The 21,678-nt window shown below is 41.6% G+C and overlaps 1 protein-coding gene across 1 annotated transcript in view; it reads right to left on the bottom strand.

Moving 5' to 3' along the window:
• Positions 1-21,678, bottom strand: part of Lrrc16a (leucine rich repeat containing 16A) — a 287,161-nt gene that overhangs the window by 169,926 nt on the left and 95,557 nt on the right. The window lies entirely within an intron of this gene.

Genomic DNA, 21,678 nt, shown 5'->3' on the forward strand with positions numbered 1-21,678 from the left:
TTTCTATCTTTGCTTCTCAGCTGTGTCTAAAGAACATTTGTGGAAGTTTCCTTTCTGATACTCAGCTAGTAACATTTAGGTACCATAAGGTATGACATGCAGAGAGATACTCTTTACCCTCCACAGTCCTCTGTGAATACAAAGAAGCTGACTTAGGAGTTCTGACATTAAGCAGGGATTACACATCTACCTCCTCACTGTCCAAAACTGACTCACTAACATCAGCTGACAGCTGATGAACTTGTATGATTGATTGATTGATTGATGATTATTTTGATACTGTAGTCAGTCAGGGCTTTGCAGTGGCTAGGCAAGTGCTTTACCAACTGAGACATATCTTCACTCCTTTCCACTTTCATTATTTTTTAAATCAGATCTCACTTTTTACCCAGGAGCAGTCTCAAACCACGGTCCACCTACTCATTCCTCCATTGTAACTGGGATAATAGTTGCTCACCATCATATTCAATTTGTTTGTTGAAATGTGTGGTCTCTTTTCCTAAGTCTGGCCTTGGACTATTATCCTCTGTATCTTCATCTTTCTAGCAGCCAGAATTACAGGTGTTACTCACTGAACCCAGTATACTGATTAGCTTTTGAAGTAAAGTTTCAAAGGGAGGGGCTGGGAAGGTGGCTCAGTGGTAGAGGGCTTGCCTTCTATGCACGAGGCCCTAGTTTCGATTCCTCAGCACCACATAGGCTGAAAAAGCCAGAAGTGGCAGAGCCCAGACCCAGAGTTCAAGCCCACGACTGCAAAAAAAAAAAAAGTTTCAAAGGGAGACACTGAAGCATTTCAAGTCCTGATAGGACTATTGTCTTTACCCATCTTCCAAAGAACTTCCTTTTCATTGAATCCCTACATAGCAGATGACACTTCCTACTAGTCTCAAAATGAAAGACTTGAACAAAACCTTAGAAATTTTCAGGCCAAAGACATTTAGGCCCAAAACTTGAGAGAGAGAGAGAGAGAGAGAGAGAGAGAGAGAGAGAGAGAGAGAGAGAGAGAGAGAGATTTTCTAGGTCTTACTGCTCAATCCAGGGCTTGAACTGCTAATATAAAACCAGCAAGTGAATTAACAGGTATGCTTTGGTGAGCTGGCTTCGTCCCTCACTCTACAATCTCCAAAACCAGACAGAAACTTGAAATGTTTTTTTTTGTTTATGTCTGTCTGTCTACCACTACCTCATCTTTGAATACATTGGTGCCCTCTATAGGAGAAAACTCAATTCAAGCCAACTTAAGATACAGATAACAAAGGCATGCTTGGGTATGAAAGGAAATATATCATTTTTTTTCTCCTAACAAAAGGGAGTCATTCCAAGAAGGTATCCCTGGCTCTTCCCTATCTCTCTATTTCCTGGCTACCACGAGGTAAGCAGCTCTGCTCCACTACTTCCTGTCCACCATGATGTTCTGCCTCACCACAGGCCACTACTTCCTGTCCACCATGATGTTCTGCCTCACCAAAGGCCCCAGCAATGGGGTCAAGTAACCATGAGCCACTATAATTTTTTTCCTTGTAAGTTGCTCTTCTCAAACTAATAGAAAAGCTAACGCAATAGGCAAAGATATAGACTTCTCACAACAATTATGTATGATACCAACTGAGACTCCATGATGACAGTCCCTCAAGGTCATACAATAGCTCTGTCAACTCCAAACCCTGTGTGCTTAACTACTAGTCTACATTTCCATATTATGACTCAATTCTATCTCCATATGCTCCCTGCCTTAGTGCAGAAGCTAAAGACTCATTGTAGGAAAGGATATCACCTAGTACAGTATAGGACTTTGGGTGACTTACAAAGCTCTCAGCTCAATGGGTAACTTCCTCAACATTCCAAGAATTAGTTTTTCTAAATTCTCTTCATATATAAATATACTTGAAAGCTGGACTCTCTTATCATCTGTACTAGCCAACACTTGGCAATGGTAACACTACTCAGGAAATTAAGAGTCTGGCCCCTTCTTTGAAGGGGCAAGAAAAATGTGTTACATGAGCCACACAGGACCCTAAGCAGGGTCCAACAGTAGAGGCATGACAGTAATAAAGAGGAATTTGGAGAAGGAGATAAAAAGGAGCCAGAGACAGGCATGGGCAATGTTGTCATTTGCTTAGGCCCAAAAAACAGGTCACCAATGACTTCATTACAAGATCAGAACTCATCTTAAAGGATGAAATTGCTGGCTTCCCAGAACTATGCTCCAAAGCTCACTAAGAGTTTTCTATTTCAGTCTGCCCCAGGGATCTATGACTCTCTTTCAATCACTGCCTCTCTCCCAGGGAAACAGGAGAAGAAAAGAGAAAACGTTGACAGCCACAATCGCAGGCAAGGTAACTAGATTCTTACCCACTCTCACTACTCCCCCTCCTCATTCACAAAGCAGCACCCACACTTCTCTCGTCCAGGATTAACTCTCTACGCACTCCCAATCCTTTACAAGAACTTAAGTCCACAAACTTCTACAGAGCCAAATCATAAAGCTCACATGCCAGAAAGGTCTTAATAGCACTTGGTCAAAGACCCAAAACCCCCACATTTATTATAATCTGAGAGCAGGTCCAGAAAAACTTCATCTCATGGCAGCTAGTGGCAGAGCCAGAACTAGAAGGTGCAAGCTCTTACTCCCAGTCCATCTTCCTCTCTCTCACCTCAGTGAGGGTCAAGGCCAAAGGCTCCAGATAGGAACATATAAACTCTTCAGCATTCAGAAAAATTTCTTTAGCTCTGAGAACATTCCTTCAAAGGAGAATTGCTCCACAACATTCAGAATCATTTCCAAGCCAATTCCTGTCCCATACACTTTTAATAGGTTTGCATGAGTTACCTCATTTATTTCTCATACAAACTGTGGGGTACTATCATCACCCTCATTTTAGGATGAAGATTATATAACCTGTGCAGGTCACTCAGTAAGCATGTGACAGAACAGGAGTTCTATCCAACAGAGTCTGGCTCCAGAGATAGTATTCCCAGTTATGTACACTGGCTCTTAAATCTCTCCTTGCCAAGGGCCAGATTCCTCAGTACTTCTACTCTTACAAACATGGATCCAGCAAAGAACTTGAAAGTCAGAAGGAAGCAATCAGAAATAAGATCATCACAGGATGAGGAATGCTTGGGGACCATAAGGAAAAGGTTAATCTGTCTGTCTATCTTCCTCTTTTTCCTATCATCCACTGGTTTAGGTAACTGTCTCTGTGTGTTTCTGTCTTTGTTTTGTATTTATCTACCCGAGTCTATGTATATCTCTGAGTCGGTGTGTTTCCACACAGGTTCCTCATCCTCCCCCCCAGACCATTTCTCTTTAATAGAAAAGCCACTCTTTCTACCAAGTCCCCTTCAACATGCTCAGTCTCCTTTCTTCTCCTGTCTTCCATGTCCTTTTTTCTATAGGAATCACTAGAGAGCTAGGATTTCATTTATAGAAGTGCAAGAAACACCACACGCTAGCCACAGAAGAAATCCTTCTGGATGATCATCTCATCTGTAATACAGTCACACAGTCATGAACAAAACATGAACTAAAACTGACAAGGCACCTTTTGACATCATTATACAATGGAGCACATGAGTAATTAAGTGATTACACAGTCCCTGGAGTGAATCAAATTAATACATCTCAAAAACAAATCTCAAATCATGTACCCAAATAATGGAAATGGCGCATCCATCACCGGCATAAAACACAGGCTGGCCTTTCCATCTCTTGACAGTAGTGGAACTTGAGGCGTTAACATCCCCCTCAACCAACCAGGAACATCAGAGGACATGCCTGCCTTCTCCTGACCTGCCCTCTCCACAAGCATCACCACAGATAGCTTCTAGGGGGCTGCTGACAGAGCACTAACTGGGATCTATACATTTAAAACAAGAGGAAGAAAAAGGAAAAACTGTTTACACAGATTCTCTTTGGAGAAAAGACCAATGTCTCTACAATAGGCAAATGTGTGAATTTCTAATGATCATGTCTGTCTCATTGTGGTGCAATAACAGTGCTCACAATCTATAGCTTGTATGTCCTGTTATATGTATGCAAAATCCTTCAGAGGCTGGACATTGTCCAAAATAATTTCTTTGAAAAGAGACACTGGTGAGGGATTCTCAGCTTAGAAAGAAGACAGATAAGCCACAAATGCTTTGTGCTTGCTGATCCCCATTTCTGAAAGCCAGCTAGAAGTCCTAAGGGCATATGGGGGTTCTTAGAAAATGTGTAACATGAGAACAGTGAAAGAGGGCAAATCTTCCAAAGTTGACCCACCTGTTCCCAAGAGTGGCCCCAAGCCACTATGTAACAAACAGTATAGCAATGCTTGGATATGAGGTGAAACATGTTGTTGATCCTAGCAAAATTTTGACTCTTGCTTTATCAGTGCAAACTGAAGCAATTAATGTGGGAATAATTATACTAGAAGAACCCATCAACTCAGTCTCCCACCAACCTGAATGATTCCAAAACTACCCTAGGATTTATAGCCTTGACCAAGTGTGGAGTCCAGCAGGATGGGGGAAAATCCACAGGAAACTTCAACTCTTCTTGTCTGCCCAAGCAATTTCTAACCATGATACTGAGCATCCTGAACGCCAGGAAACCAGGATTGCTGATCGCCTTAACTTGGGATTGGACCTCAGGAAAACTTAAGATTTAAATTCTGGCCCTGTCATTTTTGAGTTGAACAAAATAGTTGGCCTTTAGTGGGCTTGAGGGTGTAGTGCTCCTTTGCCTCAAAGAAGCAAACTGAGGTGCCTCAAGCAAGAAGGGCTCAAACAAGAATGCTCTTCAGAAGGACCGTTACTGTGGTGATATGAAATGAAGACTTGGCCCAGCACCAAACATGTCTTTGCTAAATACCAGCTCTTCTTATAACTCACATAACAGCATCTTTGATTTGGATTTTTAAATAGTATAGTTTTTGTCAACAAGACAAAACAAAAGCTACAAAGACACTGAGGTAGATCCTAGGCTAAAATTCTTTGCTCAATACACATCTGTGACCTTGAGAAATTCTTACAAAGTTTAAAAAAAATAGGATGGGGGATGGAGAGTTTTGGTGCATGTGAGGCAGTCCAGGTAGTTTATTAGCCAAAGAACCTTGGCTAATAAAAAGGCAAAGTCACCACTTCCTTCCCACCTTTCCCAGGAAGACTTAGTCTTTCAGGAAGGTCTTAGCATGTAAACCACACTTCCAACCTCTGTAATGCATTCCCTCTCCTTTTCATTGAAATGCAAGCAGTAGCCACCTTCCCTCTGAAGCTTCTACATTGAACTTGCAAATTCAAAATTTCACTTTGAAACATTTCTATTAAAAAAAAAAAAACATACTTCATACTGGTAAAACTTAACAGCTTGGCAGAGAGAGCCTGCATTTTCTTATGGAGATGCCATGTAATGAGGTTGGCGATGAAACCCTATGGTTGCATACTTATTAAAAACTGAAATGACTACCTGCTTTACCATCTTAATTCCACTGCCTAAAGCTTACTGCTATATTAGCAATCCATAAATCCATGCTCTGTAAACCCACATCCTCTCATGCAGATCACTGGGAGTGCCATTCTTTTACAGTTCTGTTCTATATGCCAAACATGAAACACACCCATGAAGCATCCTCTAATTTGCAAGCAAACTACCTAATGAATGTGACTCAATGCTTTCCTCTTCTTCAAAACTCCAAGTTCTAAGTACATTATGGCTAAGACTTTATTAATCCAAAATGCTATCTATCCCTCTCTCCTTCCCGCCTTCCTTTCTCTGTAAGGAGGCAGGTGGTAAGACTCATTTTTTATCACCACTGTGTAGGGCTAAGAGGACAGATGCCAAGAGACTTGTTCCAAGGTCACACAGAAAACTGGGCGAGAATGAAATCTCTCTTCCAGCGCTGAGCTTCACAATCCCACACATAGCTATAAATGCCACCATCCTCTCTAGCCAATAAAGAAAGATACTTTACCCAAAAAGAACGTCAAAATATGCTTCATCATAGACAGCTATGAGATACACTATCAATAGTGGTAGGGGTATCTGGAAAACACAGGGCAGGCCCAGTGCAAGGCCTGCAAACTATAGCCCATAGATTTAACCCAGTCCCCTATTTTTATAAATAAAGTTTTATTAGCAAGGCCGCAAGCATTACTGATGCCAACAGAAGTTTTATAGCTTACAAAGTAAAAAATACTTATAGGAAAAGGTCACCAGACCTGGGCCTAGTGTTTTAGAGGATAAATTTTGGAGGAAAACTGCTTAGGTTGAAAAATCAAGCTTCAGTATTCACTATATGTGACTCAGGTCCAATGACTGAACGTTTTCTGTGCCTTGGTATCCTCCTCTGTGAAACATTAGAAAGAACAGTACCTACATTTCACAGAACTGTGACAGTTTAATGCATTTATAGATATACAGTGCTGAGAAAAATTCTGGCACATGGAATGTGCCAGAATATAATCCTGCTGTTATTATTTATATATTGGTATTAAAATTATACAACCATAGGATTATTAAACTGAGGAGAAGCATTCGAATTTAGTCCAAGTGACTAAGCTACTAGAAGGACCTATTATGAACAACTTAACAATGTCTGTGGATATAACTTCACCCAAATTCAAAATAAGAGGGTAGAACTATAACCCCAAAAACTCAAGAGGCTAAGTCAATGGAATGGTGTGTTTGGGGGCCTAGATCTCATGGCAAGTCCCATACCAGCATGATGGGGAGGGAGAGGCTGAGACAGGTCTCTAAGTTCCCTCTCTACATTAAGTCCATGACTTAAATCCACCCTGGAATTCTCCCTGTCCTAAGGCATCTTGCCCCCTTCCCCACCTTTTCACTTGTTTACTTCCAGGAATCATAAATGCTTTGTAAATGTTTGCTAAAAGGGCCCCTGCTACCTGAACAACAGATGCTCCTGTGACAAGAGACAAGGTGATACTGAGGTCAGCTTTCAAAGATTCCAATTGTGGCATCTAACTCTAGGGGGATTTTTGTCTCCTAACACCTGTGCAAATCCTTTTTTGCCACCTGATTACTTCTGTCATTACCCAGAAATTGAATGGTTATATACAGCCAGCAGACACAGTTATTCCATTCTTTCCACTATCCCATGACTACAAGTTGTAAGATATTCTCAAGGCATGAAAGAAAACAACCATACCTAAACTTTCCCCACATCTGAACATGGGGCTATCCTAAAACAACATCATTCCTTCTTACTATCTCTTTATAACAGATCCTCTTTTCAAAATACCAGCTGATATAAAATTCTCGAGTCTGTCACACTGATTCTTTGAAAATGACAGGGGAACAATACACTGTTTTTAATGGCAACACTCTAGTCCTGACACAAACTTGAATGGCACACGCACACACACGTGGTATGTGTGTGTGTGTGTGTGTGCATGTGTGTGTGAGAGAGAGAGAGACAGACAGAGAGACCAAGAGACTGAGAGACATACACACACCAGGAATTGTACCAAGGGCCTTGAGCATATCAGACAAGTACTCTACCACTTAAGCAAGGCCCCCAAGCCCCTGACTGAGCTTTAAAGATGTCATAACTGTAATTCCCAGAATGATTTCTTAAGTCAACAAGGAAGACTCACCACATTGCCAGCTCCAGTCTTTCCAAGTGGATGAAGGTTTTGTGCAGAGGCTCTGACATACGACCTTTCAATAGTAGTGATGAATTAAGTGGGGGTCCCACAGGTCATCATGTGGCACACACAATAACAGGATCTCCTCTAGCCTCACGGTCACATTGATGTTTTAAATGAAGTCACAAGTAACAGAGTCACAGTAATGCAAGGAGCACAGAAAAAGTACAGGACTATAATATTCTTAATATCCCAATTAATTGATAGCACGTGTCCTGCTTTCCCACTGCAGAGCCAGTTAGCCTCCTCTGTCAGTAGGGATTTTCCAAAACCGGACCCTACCTAAAAACCACTAAAGTATCTATGGTTGGGTAGATCCTTTTATTTCACAGATGAAGGCAGAGACCAGGTTAAAGGATTTGTCTGTAGCCATTAGGACTCAACCTTTGTTTCAAGTAAGAACATTTTAAACAAAAATGAATTTGGTTACAGGAAATGAAGTAGCTCTCCTACTCAAAGGGACAAAGAGATCAACTGGGACAGAAACCAAATCCAGTATGGCATCAAATCATGATCCTCAGATTTCAGCCTCCAAAGCAGCTAGTATTACAGGCCTGAGTCACTGGCACCTCGCCTTCAAAGCCATCTTCACAAAGACCCAAACACCATCATGTTCCTGTTCTGCCAAAGCTCTTCAGGGTTCTGTCCCACAAAATCGGTCCCCGCCTCCACCTTCTCATACACTCCATCCAGCCACACTAGATGGAAGAATAGAATGGTATTCCCAAGGACAGTCCCTGGCCTACCCTCTTTTGAGATGGAGTCTGGCTGATGTAGAATTCCTGAGCTCAGATACTACAGCCTTGGCCTTAGGAGCACCAGGAACACAGGTCTTCGCCACCATGCCCTGGCTCTCCCCTCTGCTTTGAATAAGCTCCCCTCTCTTCATTCTTTTACCTTCCTGCCTGACTCACACCTATTCCTTCTTCAGGTGCTTGCCTGAGGAACAAAGAAATTCCAGACTGTATTAGATCTCCTTATCACATGCTTTTACTATATTTGCATGTTTCCTCATGAATATCTACCACAATTTTAATTATTGGTGAGACTATGTTTATTACCACCTCCCCCAGCAGGTGCCTGGGAACAAAGACTATATCTGTCTTATTCAAAGCTAATTTCTCTGCATATAATACTTGACAAGAGAGAGAAAGAAGAGGGAGGGAGGAAGGGAGGGAGGGAGGGAGGGAGGGAGAAAGGGAGAAAGGGAGAAAGGGAGAAAGGGAGAAAGGGAAGGACGGGCTCAAATCTGTTGAATGTAAGTTTTACAGCTCTTCTTTGCCCCATTTCCAGCTATTAAAAAAAATCAGGATTTTAGAAGGTATAAAAACTGATATTGTTTCTGAATCTGATTATAAGATTCAGTTTTGAGGATGGTAGTCCAAAGCCAGCTCTGATGGGCAAGTCCAGAAGACTCTTAGCTCCAATTAACCAGCAAAAAGCCAGAACTGAGCTGGGTGCAGATGGCTCACACCAGTAATCCAAGCTACTAAGAAGGGTGAGATCTGAGGATCATGGTTTGAAGCCAGCCCAAGCAGGAAAGTCTGTAAGGTTCTTATCTCCAATTAACATAAAAAGCTGGAAGTGGAGCTATGGCTCAAGTAATAGAGTGCCAGCCTTGAACGAAAGAGCTCTAGGGGATGGTGTCCTGGCCCTGAATTCTAGCCAGTACCCAAAACAAAACAAAAATTTCAGTCCTGCCTGCTTTCCTGTTATCTACCACATAGTTGACCTATCTGTCCTATTTGTAGTCATATCCTTGAAGGAAAGTACCTGGAAATATGTTGTTTCAGCTTATTTCAGCCCATTTTAAACAGATCAACTAGCTAATCCCCAAATAACCTGCCAAAATAAGGAGAACCAGAATGAGAAAAAGATCAGTGGAGGGAAAGTGCAGAGTCTTAAGTGTTCATCCCTAACTTATTTATATAGAAAGAGAGAGTTCTCACTCTAGTCTTTCTGCAGCTCCCAGATACAAAAATCATTTTCAACAAAGGATTTAAGATATTGGGTACATTTCTCTATCTTGATTTTGCTCTTCATCAAGCCAACAAGGCAACAAAGTTAAATCCACAAAAGGTGATTCAGAGTACTGAGGCAAGTTTCATGATGTTGAGAAATGATCAAAATAGGAACTGGTGGCTCATGCCTGTAGTACTAGCTACTCAAAAGGCTGAGATCTAAGAACTGCAGTTCCAAGCCAGCCTGATAAGAAAAGGGGGAGGTGGAGGAGGCAGAGCAAGGCTTGAACTCAGGGCCTGGGCACTGTCCCTAAGGTGTTTTACTCAAGGCTGGTATTCTATCACTTGAGACACAGCTCTGCTTCTGGATTTTTGGTGGTTAATTGGAGATGACTCTCAGTTTCCTGTCTGGGATACCTTTGAACTGCAATCTTCAGACCTCAGCCTCCTGACTAGCTAGGATTACACGCATGAGCCACCAGCACCCTGGCCCATGAGACAGTGCCTAGGCCTTGAATTCATGCCTGGTATCACCACAAAAAATAAAGTAATCATATGATTTTAGTGACAACTAGTAAGTATATAAACACAATTTTTAAAACCAGGGCACACTCAAAGAAGAGCTAAGGGGAGAAATGCCATTTCTTAAATAGAGCATGTTTTTCATTCTTGAAGTTTCAGGTAAATGAGATTAGCTATGAGGAGAAATGTTTTTGTTCAGGGAACATAGAAACATCATTCATCTAGTGAAGGAATTAAGTATCTTGCCAAGAGGTCAAAAATTTCCAGATAAATGTGAAGCCAAACTCCAGCCTTTGCACAATGGGAGGAAGTGAAAAGTTGGGTTTCAGCATTAACACTGTACTCCAGACACACTGTAAGCAGCTGTGCCTCCTCCTGCTCTCTCGCCAGCAGCAAACTGTAAGTGATCCCCTTTTTCCTTACTGCCACTGACCCTTCCCAAGCTCTCCCTTCTGAATAAGAAACCAATTGGGTGCCCCATCCTGGCACCAATCACTTCTTAGCCTGGGGAAGGAGACACTCTGCCTTTTTATTTCTAATACTTGTTAACTTCCCTTTCCAACACAGCACACCCTGGGTGGGTCCTTCATCCTTGACCCCTGCTGCCTTTGAACCAATGTACCCACCCAGGAGAGCTCAGCTCTAACACCTTCCTCAGCCTACTTTGAGTGTGCTGGTGTCCTGGCAAAAGATTGGCTAGACAGCAAAGGCATCAATCAGCCAAACCTGGTAGCCCGACATTCTTCCAGGTCTCCTTTCCCTGAAGTTTTCCACAGAAACTCCTTGTAGCCTTGCTTCCAACTCCCCACTACAGAGTCCCCTTGAAAGCGGATAGGAAAGCAATGGAGACCCTGGTAGAACAGGATTCAAAGCAGAGCCTGAAACCAGACTGTGCGTTGAGACAGGGTGACATCAGGGGCCATAACTGTGTACTTCTTTATCTCTTAGGAACATGAGCTTCAATTATTAGCATTCTTCTTTCCTGACCAAGCTGGCTTTGAACCGTGATCCTCAGATCTCAGCCTCCTGAGTAGCTAGGCATATATATAGTTAGTCCCTTTGAAATGCATAGTCGTGCATTTTTCATAGTCATGTTTGGTCATTGAATATGTCATTAAATCTTTAATTATTTCATTTAATTATTCAATGAAGAATGATATCACAACTGTCATTAAATGTCTAAGTAATTATTCTATTCATTCAACAAATTGCTGTGGAGTGCTTTCTGGTGCTAGACACTAAGAGAAGAGAAAAAAGGCATACATCCCTACTCTCAAGCAGCTTATATGCTACTGGGAGAAGACAGATTATACACAACAGACATTGGTCTCCAGCTGATAGTAAGTGTCATAAAGATAAATACAGCATTTGATGGAAATACAGAGTGTTTGCTGAGTGGCAGGTGGGGAGAACTGGTGGTAGGTGGCATTTTTAAGTAGTCTTCTATTGATATCTCAGATAGGAGTGGTCCAAGCTTAAGGAACAGCACCTGCAAAGGCTCTGCGATAATCAGGTATTGATGTAAAGCAGACTACTGTAAAGCCAATGTAACCTGAAGACAGTAAGCATTGGTGAGGTCAGCGGGGTAGTAAGTAGGGATGAGACTGTCCTAGGGTTTGTGAGGCTTGGCAGGCCACTATCCAAACTTGGCTTTGACTAGAGGGGCGGGAGCAGGGAATCCACTCAGGAGGCAGCTTCAGTGAGTTCCAGGAGAGATGGTGGTTAGGCTACAGAAGGCAGTGGGGATGGTGAAAGTTGTTGGAACGCTAGAAATATGTTGGTGATGGAGCCTATCTGCTTTTAATGATAGAGGAAATTCCAAATCCAAGACAGCTTTACCTTGCTAAAAGTAACAGTTTAGTCTGTGCCCGGGAAACACATAACCGTTCAAGAACACTTGGGATGAAATGAACTTCTAGATTGTTACCTAGTAAAGCAAGAGAATCTCTTGGAGAAAGGGCATCATGAAAGCAAAGAACTAGTTCTAGGCTTCCCCAAGCGTTGTTCTGTAGATGATCAAATCAAGGGCCTAGTGGGAAATAATGATCTTGTGGGGGCAAACAACACTTCCTTGCCCAGCCACCACCTTGTTTTTTAATCATGTCAAATGGACATTTAAAAGACAATAATAGTTGGGTGCCAGTGGCTCATACCTGTAATCCTAGCTACTCAGGAGGCTGAGATCTGAGGATTGAGATTCAAAGCCTGGGAAATAATATTTGTGAGACTCTTATCTCCAATTAATTACCAGAAAACCAGAAGTGGCACTGTGGCTCAAGTGGTAGAGCCCTTGCCTTGAGCTGAAGAGCTCAGGGACAGCACCCAAGCCCAGAATTCAAGTTCCATAACTGACAAAAGAAAAAAAAAAGGCAATAATAGACAACCAGAGACTCTATTTAGATTCTAAGCAATAAATTTAGGAAGGAGGATGATGGGGATGTGCTTTTGCTTTTCTCAGTTCCTGTAAAATAGGGCTCTCTCATAGAACTTTCTAAAAATATCCTGTATTTGTATATTATGGTTCTAAAGCTACTAATCATATGTGCCTTCAAATAAGCACATGGAACATGACTAGTGTAATAGAGTGAATTTTTTATCTCCCTTCATTGAAACTAGAATAGCTATTGCATCTGGTAGCTGCCATATTGAATCATACAGATCCAGAAACACACTATACAGCACAACACTCATGAATTACATGTTACACTTTTTCTCTTGAAATTCAAATAAAACTAAAATAAATAAAGCTAAGTAGAAAATGGGTTCTTAAAATCTGAAAGTATATGTTATTTTTTATTATACACTAAACTTTCCCATCAATTTTTTTGTCTTTGCAAATAAATTGTAGCTAGCTTGATCTTTACAGTTTTTAAACACATTTTCTTAGTTATTACATGCAACTCAGATACTCATAAGCCATCCATCACTCTAGCAATGTCATTCACAATGAGGTTTCCTTCCCTGATGTGCATTCAATACTCATGTTAAATGTCACATCAAAATAAAGAAAGACAGAAGAGTCTTAATATAGTCAAGCTACTCTCCTACTCTTTTTTTTTTTTTTTGCCAGTCCTGGTACTTGAACTCAGGGCCTAGGCACTGTCCCTGAACTTTATTTGTTCAAGGTTAGTACTCTACCACTTGTGCCACAGTACCACTTCTGGCTTTTTGTATTCATGTGCTACTCAGGAGTCAAACCCAGGGCTTCCATGCATGCTAGGCAAGCACTCTACCACTAGGCCACATTCCCAGCCCTACTCTACCACTCTTAAATTCAAAGCACTTGATAACTTGGTTATCTCATTTATCCTATCAAGAGCAATGTGAAAAAGGCACTGGTATTAGTATCAGTTTTTTTTTCAGTTGAAAACAAAATTAAGGCAGAGAAGGATTAATGCCAGTCTATTTCCTAGTGTAAATCTAAAGCTTAATCAGAAAAGAAGAGAACTCAAGAAGGAAAAATTACATGAAGATGAGGACAAGAAAAGTACAAGCAAATCCTTAGCTGTGCAATTCTAGGAAGCTGCATGCCAGGTCTCAGAAATACTGGTGTCACCGTCTGCCCTTTGGGCCCTATGTCTCATACCTTCCACATATCCCAAAAATGCCCTGAAATACGCTAAGATGCTGGCTACACACTCAGAAGGTAGAAAGGAGAAGATGACTAGGTGCTTGTGTGCGCACATGTACATACACATGCATACACACACACACACACACACACACACACACGCTTGCTGATACGGCGGCTTGAACTCAGAGCCTGGGTGATGTCCCTTAGCTTTTTCTTTTTTTTTTTTAATTTAATTTAATTTTATTTGTGAACATACTGTACAGAGGGTTTAAAATTACATGGGCAGGATAATGCGTACATTTCTTACCAAGCATTGCAGCCTCCTCCTTTTGTTTACCCTTCACATCCCTTCCCAGCCTCCCCCCTCCCCCCCAATCCCAATCCTTCTCCTTCCCCCCCTTCCCCCCCCCAGCACCGACGTTGTAAAACTCGTTTTGGACATGACAACTTGTACTTCTCATTGTTGCAACAGGTCCACCTGTATCTTTAAACAATAGGTTTTCCCCCATCTCCTCCTCAAGTTATACTGACATCAAATATAGTGAAAGCAGGGGTTATACTGTGGGGGAGGGTCCCTTAGCTTTTTCATTCAGGGTAGAAGTCTACCACTTGAGCCATACCTCCACTTCAGGCTTTTTGCCAGTTAACTGGAGTCCCATAGACTTCCTGCCTAAGCAGGCTTCAAACTTCAATCCTTAGAACTCAGCCTCCTGAATACCTATGATTACAGGCATATGCCACTAGCACCTAGCCACTGTTACATTTTCCAGAGTTAGTTGGAAATACGCCTTCAATGTCTCTGACATTTGTACAAAACTTGCAGATTTGCAAACATTTCTAGAAACTTGTCTTGTATACCATCACCAAACACACAAAAAAGTCCACAGCAAAAGCAAGCCATCTGGGTCTCCTATTGGCCCCTACACAGTCAAAGGGGACATGCTCCCTCTTATACATGAGCTAGATCTTCACCTAGGCATGTTACAGTCAGGTTATGATAGAACCAGAATTCTTATTTGAATGTCACCACAGCAACTATGCTGCCTGTTCCTGTAAGACCAGCAAGGTATACCTGACAAATGGACCGCCATCCACCCTTTTTCTAGTCACAATATAGTGGCTTTGCATTGGGGACCACTCACTTAAAAATAAAAAAGGTATCCTTCCTGATGACTTCTCCCTAAACTCACTTCATAATGTTTTTTTCTTTTTCTAAACCACCTCTGGCAGGAAGAGAGGGATGTTTTTGAAATCTGCTCCCAAGTCAAAATGGCAAGGTGTTTGCCTTATCATGTGTAGGTAGCCCTGTGAGGAAAGATCCATCATGATTGCATAATAAATATGGAAATTTAACTGAACTTATCATCAAGAGTGATATTTATTTGAATTCCTAACTCTCAATTTCAAAAGCCATGTCCCTTACAGCACCCATTGAGATGAGTCTTTCCCTAATAAGGTTTCCCATCAATACCACAAAGCAGCCTGATAGGTTCAGATGCCTGTTTACTTATGTATTCAACCATCTTCTCCAGGTTCTTGAAGAGCCTGTCCATGTCACACATCATAGGTCACAGTGTCACAGAAAGAAGACAACTAACTGCCTGATCTAAATCCTTCCTTCTCATCACCTGAATAGGAGCCAGCCTGTGTCTCCTACATGTAACTATAAATAGGACTCACTAACAAGTAATTAAGCCTGCACTGGTGGTCTTTCAAACACTACTGACCCTCCCACATGGATCATGTTGGGGAGAAGAAAGAACTATGCAGTATTTGGCCTCACAGACTGATAGCCCTCTCTTTGATTTGCCATGACGGAAGGCTCTCCTTTGGCATATCATGGTTATGAATTCTAAACACAAACTCATGAATTATCCCTAGATGAAAGCTCTTGAAGGAAAAGGTCTTAGTCATGAATATCATAGAACTTCCCCACAGGAGGTACAAAGGTCCAGTTCTATCTAAAAAATATTATAATTGCCTTAGTAATTTTTAAACAGCTCCTTATCCAGTTGTTCCTTGTTTGCAGTAGCCCAATATTCAGGGACCTGGCTGTTTTTCTGACTGCAATCCCCACCCCACCCCTTACCCGCCCCCCTGTACTATTAACTCACCCAAATTTGCATCATTCTCCACACACAGAGCAGTGTGAGTAAAAAGAGATGAACCTAAATATATTTCAGATGGGGGAGGGGGTTCTTTTTTGTTGTCAGTCATGGGGCTTGAACTCTGGGACTGGGTGCTATCCCTGAGCTCTTCAGCTCAATGCTAGACTTCTACCACTTGAGCCACGGCACCACTTCTGGTTTTCTGATGGTTTATTAAAGATAAGAGTCTCACGGACTTTCCTGCCCAGGCTGGCTTTGAACTGCAATCCTCAGATCTAAGTAGCTAGGATTATAGGCATGAGTCACCAGTGCCCAGCTTGGGGCAGTGCCCAGCGGGGGGGGGGGGGGCGTGTATTGTTATTGTTTGCTTGTTTTGGTGCCTGTACTGGGGCCCTGTCCTTTAGATTTTACACTCAATGATATATCACTCTACAACTTGGGTCACAGCTCTACTATGGCTTTTTAGTGATTAATTATAGGTAAGAGCCCTGCCCTGTCTGGCTTAAATCTTAGCCTCTTGAGAAGCTAGGATTATAGACATGAGCCACCAGTACTCACTAAATTTGGCTAAATTTTGAAAGTTTACTGGCTCTTTTCAGTGCTGAAGATCAAAACTGGCTTAATTGACATTTCATGGATTATCTAGGAAAACCAAGTTCAGTGACTGATGCATAACAAAGCATTGATAGGAAATGATTTGACCCTGGGAAGGAAATTCACTGGAGCTGAGCTAACCAAACCAGGGCACGCTATGGCCACAAAGGCAGCCGGGGGCTGGAAAGGTGGCTCAGTGGTAGAGTGCTTGCCTTGCATGCATGAGGCCCTGGGTTCTATTCCTCAGCACCACATAAAGGGAAAAGCCGGAAGTGGCCCTGTGGCTCAAGTGATAGAGAGCTGAAGAGCTCAGGGACAGTGCCTAGGCCCAGAGTTCAAGCCCCACAACCGACAAAAAAAAATAAAAAGCAGCCCTTCTCTAAGAGCCTGAGGTGATGTTTGATCAGACAGACAGACAGACAGAAAGAAAGAATACAAACACACACACACACACACACACACACACACAACCTTTCCACATGTCACTGTCATAACAGATAAACATAAAGCTATATTTTAGGGGGAAGTTATAGTGGCACACACCTATAATCCAAGATACTAAGAAGACAAAGATTAGTTAGATTGCAGTTCAAGGCCAGTCTAAGCAAAAAGTTAACATGACTTCCCTCTTAACAAGTAAGCTGCCCAAGGAAAGAGAGAAATAGAAAGAGGAGTGGGGAGAAAGAGGGAGGGAAAGAAGGGAGAGGGAGAGAGGGGGGAGAGAGGGGAGAGGGGGGAAGGGAAGGAGAAAGAGGAGACAGGCAGGAAGCCAAATAAGCAGGCAGGCCCCATCTGCCAAAATAAGTAAACCAAAAAAGTGGTAGAGGTGTGGCATGAGGCCTTGAGTTTAAACCACCAGAGAATTTAAACCATCAGAGATAGAGAGGGGAGGGAAGGGGAGGGAAGGGGAAGGAAGGGGAGAGAAGGAAAGGGAAAGAGAGGGAAGGAGAGGGAAGGAGAGAGAAAGAGAAAGAGACTCATCCCTTGGCTGGTAAGTATATCCAAAGCTTGTATCACTTATTATTATCCTATTATGTGAGATGTCCCCATGCTTGTTGGGTTCTGGCCCACCTAAAGGCTTGTTTGCTGAAGCCATCAAGATTTCTATTATAACCACCTGCTTAAAAACTAGGACTTGGACTCTGATTACTCCCCCAGGCTGGAGAGGTCCCCTCGGTGGACACCACTTGCCAGTACTACACTTCTACAGATGTTTAGCCAAGAGGCACATGTTTTTGTAGAGATGTGAAGGTCACTTACTGTTCTTTGGAGAAGTGCATTTGATCCCTGAACCAGAATAAACTTGGAGAACATTCCATTCTTTGCAATATGCTCACCTGTGAACAAGCATGCAAACTCATTCCTGGATGGGTTGAGAGCAGGGCACTGTCTGAATCATCTTCAGCTTGACATTCTACCTTCCCAGAGTATTAGCTGAATAACCTCCTCCTCAGTGAGGCCTCTCTGATCAGCTAGGTGATACAGGAAAAGTGCTCAGCTGGGACTAGATGGCTCCTGGAAATAAGGACCCTAGACTCCAATCAAAAGGTGAGTCCTTTCAGCCCTGCCATTGGCCAGCCAGACCACAGTGGATACCATATGTCCATTTCCTCACCTCTGTAGAGTGGACAGGATGATCTTGGAGGTCCCCAAACCTCATCATCCTAACCATTTACATGTTTATACTTCCTAACAGGGAGAGCTCTAAATGCAAATAAAAGCAGACCACGCTATCATGCCTAGATGCATCTACTTTAAGACTAAAACTATATTTGCTTACTTCCCATGATGGATCTGACAATCAAAAGGACCTCTTTCAGTGCCATAATTCTCTTGACCTAGTAAAGACTTTTGAAAAATGTTCTAGTTTTACTATTAAATTTAGGTGTGTTGTTTATAGTGTGGCTTATCAAATTACAGAGTAGACAGTTGAAGGAGGAGGAGGAGGATGACGAGGAGGAAAGAAAGACAAAGAGACAAGAGAGACAGAGAGACAGAAGGACAGAGACAGAGAGAGAGAAAATGCAGGCAGAACAACTTTCAATTTTCCTGGAAAGAAATGGGGCAAGCCCTCCTAATTGTGCTGTCAAAATAAATCAGCTCAGCTTTTTTCACAGGGAGATCTCATGCCCTGAAAGGGATGAATCTTAAATAAGGAAAAGCATGTTGGTTACCCTTAGAAGAAGTCACAGCACCAGAAAGATGGGGAGGGGGACAAGGCTCTGAAGTCATATTTAAAATCTATGACATATGAAATTCCCAAGGACATCCTTGTGACTTGTCAAGTCACAGCTTAAACTTGGGGTTCTACCTCTTCCTCAACAGGAAAGCCAATGCCTTTGTCCTGCCTCTACTTCCTTTTGGGTACAATTGTCGTATAACAGCACTGCTAGAGTAGCTACAAAGGGTGATCTGTGATGCTCCAAAGACTACTGATTAAAAAAGTAAGCAACAATATATGAATCATCATTAAAGAGGGCCTCAAAATAAATTACTATGCATCTAGAAACAAATACATTTTAAAAAATGAATGCTACATCTTAAATTGTGTAACAGGAAAAGCAAATAAAAGAAGCAAAACTGCCAACTCCCAGACATTATCTCTTTTTCTCCCAGAAGTTACACTTATTTATTTATTTTATTTATTTAGTTTTTTATTGCCAGTCCTGTGGCTTGAACTCAGGGCCTGGGCTCTGTCCCTGACCCTCCCTGTGCTCAAGGCCAGTGCTCTACCACTTGAGCCACAGTGCACTTCCAGCTTTTTCTGTTTATGTGGAACTAAAGAATCGAACCCAGGGCTTCATGCATACTAGACCGACACTCTACCACTGAGCCACATACCAGCTCCCACAAGATACATTCTTGAGTTAGCAATCTTGTAAATACAAATATTGATCAAGAAATTGCCCATACTAAAGGTCAAACAAAAAAAGTTTGTTTGAACTTGCATGTCTTTTTTCAATTGCCAAAAAAAAAAAAAAAAAAAGCCTTGCCTTGCCCAAACACCAGTAAGCCTGAAGCAAGGAATTTCTAAATTTCCAATGGCTTTAACCCATTTATTACAGAGAGTGTCTTTGTATAAACATTCTTTGCCCTATCATTCAAGCCGTGCGGGCTAGTGATGTCACGGTAGTTGCTTGTTTCTGCATCCCATAATCTTCTCTGGTGAGTTCCTCACACACACACAACCCCCATCCCAACAATTTGTACTCTTAAAGCATAAGCATGGAGACAGCAGTGCAAAGGGCCAGGTCACCATACAATGATATGTGCCTCCTGGGTGAAGTACTTGTCTCCTCTGAGGTTTTAATTTCATTTCTGTCCTGTGCTGATAAATTTAGACAGGATAATTAAAATAAATAAGGAAAATATTGAGGAAGCAATAGATTGTAAATGATTTGATGCACCTTAAGATTAAATAGCTTAAAGCTAAGCCAGACTATATTTTATGGTTAAAGGAAACATTCCTTCATGCATTTCCATCAAAATGATTTCCTTCACTAAGGCAAAGGGACATAAATCTGAACAGTTAAGAGTGCAAATAAGGAGCACTCATTTGCTGGAATAATTTATCTTCTCACACTCACTTAGAGAAAAAAATAATCTCTGTATAAAAAGTTTCTTTTAAGCAAAATTGGACCTATAAGACTCCTTTACTGAAACATTTCCATTCTAATTACTCCAGTAAAATTGTCTGCTTATGTTAAAATATCTATCCAGCTGTGATGGCTCATTCCTTAATCTCTGTGATCCTAGCTACTTTGGGAAGCTGAAATCAGGAGAAACGTGGTTCAAGACCTATCTGGGAAAAAAGCTGACAAGAGCCCATCTCAAACAATAAACACCTAGGTGAGGTGATATGTACCTGCCATCTTAGCTATGTGGGAAGCATAAACAGGGGATTGCAGTCCAGGCCAAGGGAGCCTGAGCAAAATGTAAGACCTTACTCAAAAAGGGACGGAGGCAGGAAGAGGCCTCAAGTGGTAGAATGTCTGCCTAGTAAGTGCAAGGTCTTAAATTCAAGCCTCAGTACACCAAGAAAGTTAATAAATAAATAAATTCCTCCAACACCGTTAGATTGGCTTACAGGAAAAACTGTGACTTATTATTCACCATTTGCCACAGTGGCTGCTACAAACCAGACCTTAAATCAAAGTCACAAGTAGTTCAAGAGTTAATTTTATTACTAAATGACTTCTCTCTTCTTTCTTTCTACTGACTTGACAAATTAAAAGACTTACCCACATGATTCCTGACTTTGGCCCTCACTTGTGAGTTGGAGTGGATCATATTATTTTCTTGTGCCTCAGTTTCACCTTCTGTCAAACAGAGATTAGTGACAGCACTTTGTCACTCCTAGAGTGTTATGAAGGTAAGACTGAGTTAACAGGGCTAGATTCTACATTTTCCTCCTTACTACTGCTAGGAAGATAAACAGGGCTATGTGGGGGAGGGAGGGAAGGCTCCATTTCCCACACTCTTCCTCTGTAAACACAAGTTCATAAATACTGACTAATGACAGGGGGATGGACAGATATTATCAAGCAAAAGAATTGTAAATGGTAGAAACAAGATGGTAATAAGTGAGTGTTCACTCTAACATTTTTCTGTATATCTGAAACAATTCATAATAAAATGGCAAAAAACAAACCCAGAAAGCAGTTCAGAAATGTATAGGAGAAAATTAACATGGTACTTCCCCAAAAGTATATTATTCATTAGCTGAGCATGGTGGTTTATATTTATAATCCCTCAGGAGACTGATGCAGGAAATTCACAAGTTCATGGCTAGTCTAAGCTATACAGCAGGATGCTATCTATCTATCTATCTATATCTATATCTATATATATATATATATTCACCATAGTAACATTAGTCAATTAGTCATGATCTTCACAGAACTTTTCCCGACTATGCTCTATTATTTTGAGTTTAAGTCTTACATTCCTATCAGGAAGTTACTCCCAAGTGTCATTCCTATTTCGAAAGTTTGAAAATAAAGAGAATGGCCTACCAAGGATTGTATACTTGACAAGCTCTCGTGGAGAAGATAGAGTTCTACTGCATCCTTCTCACAGCCACAATTATTAAGTCACATGTTTAATGATTCTCTCCATAGAGGAAACCAACTATTTTGCTCAACATTGTATACTTAGTGCCATGATTATAGATATACACCAGGCAATAAAAATTGCTGGGAGGTCTAACTATCCTTCAAAGAAAAAAAAAATTGCTGGGAGGAATGGAGGGAGGGGAGGAAGGAAGGAA

Source organism: Dipodomys ordii, unplaced genomic scaffold (assembly GCF_000151885.1).
Source record: "Dipodomys ordii isolate 6190 unplaced genomic scaffold, Dord_2.0 Scaffold206, whole genome shotgun sequence".
Classification (NCBI taxonomy): Eukaryota; Metazoa; Chordata; class Mammalia; order Rodentia; family Heteromyidae; genus Dipodomys; species Dipodomys ordii.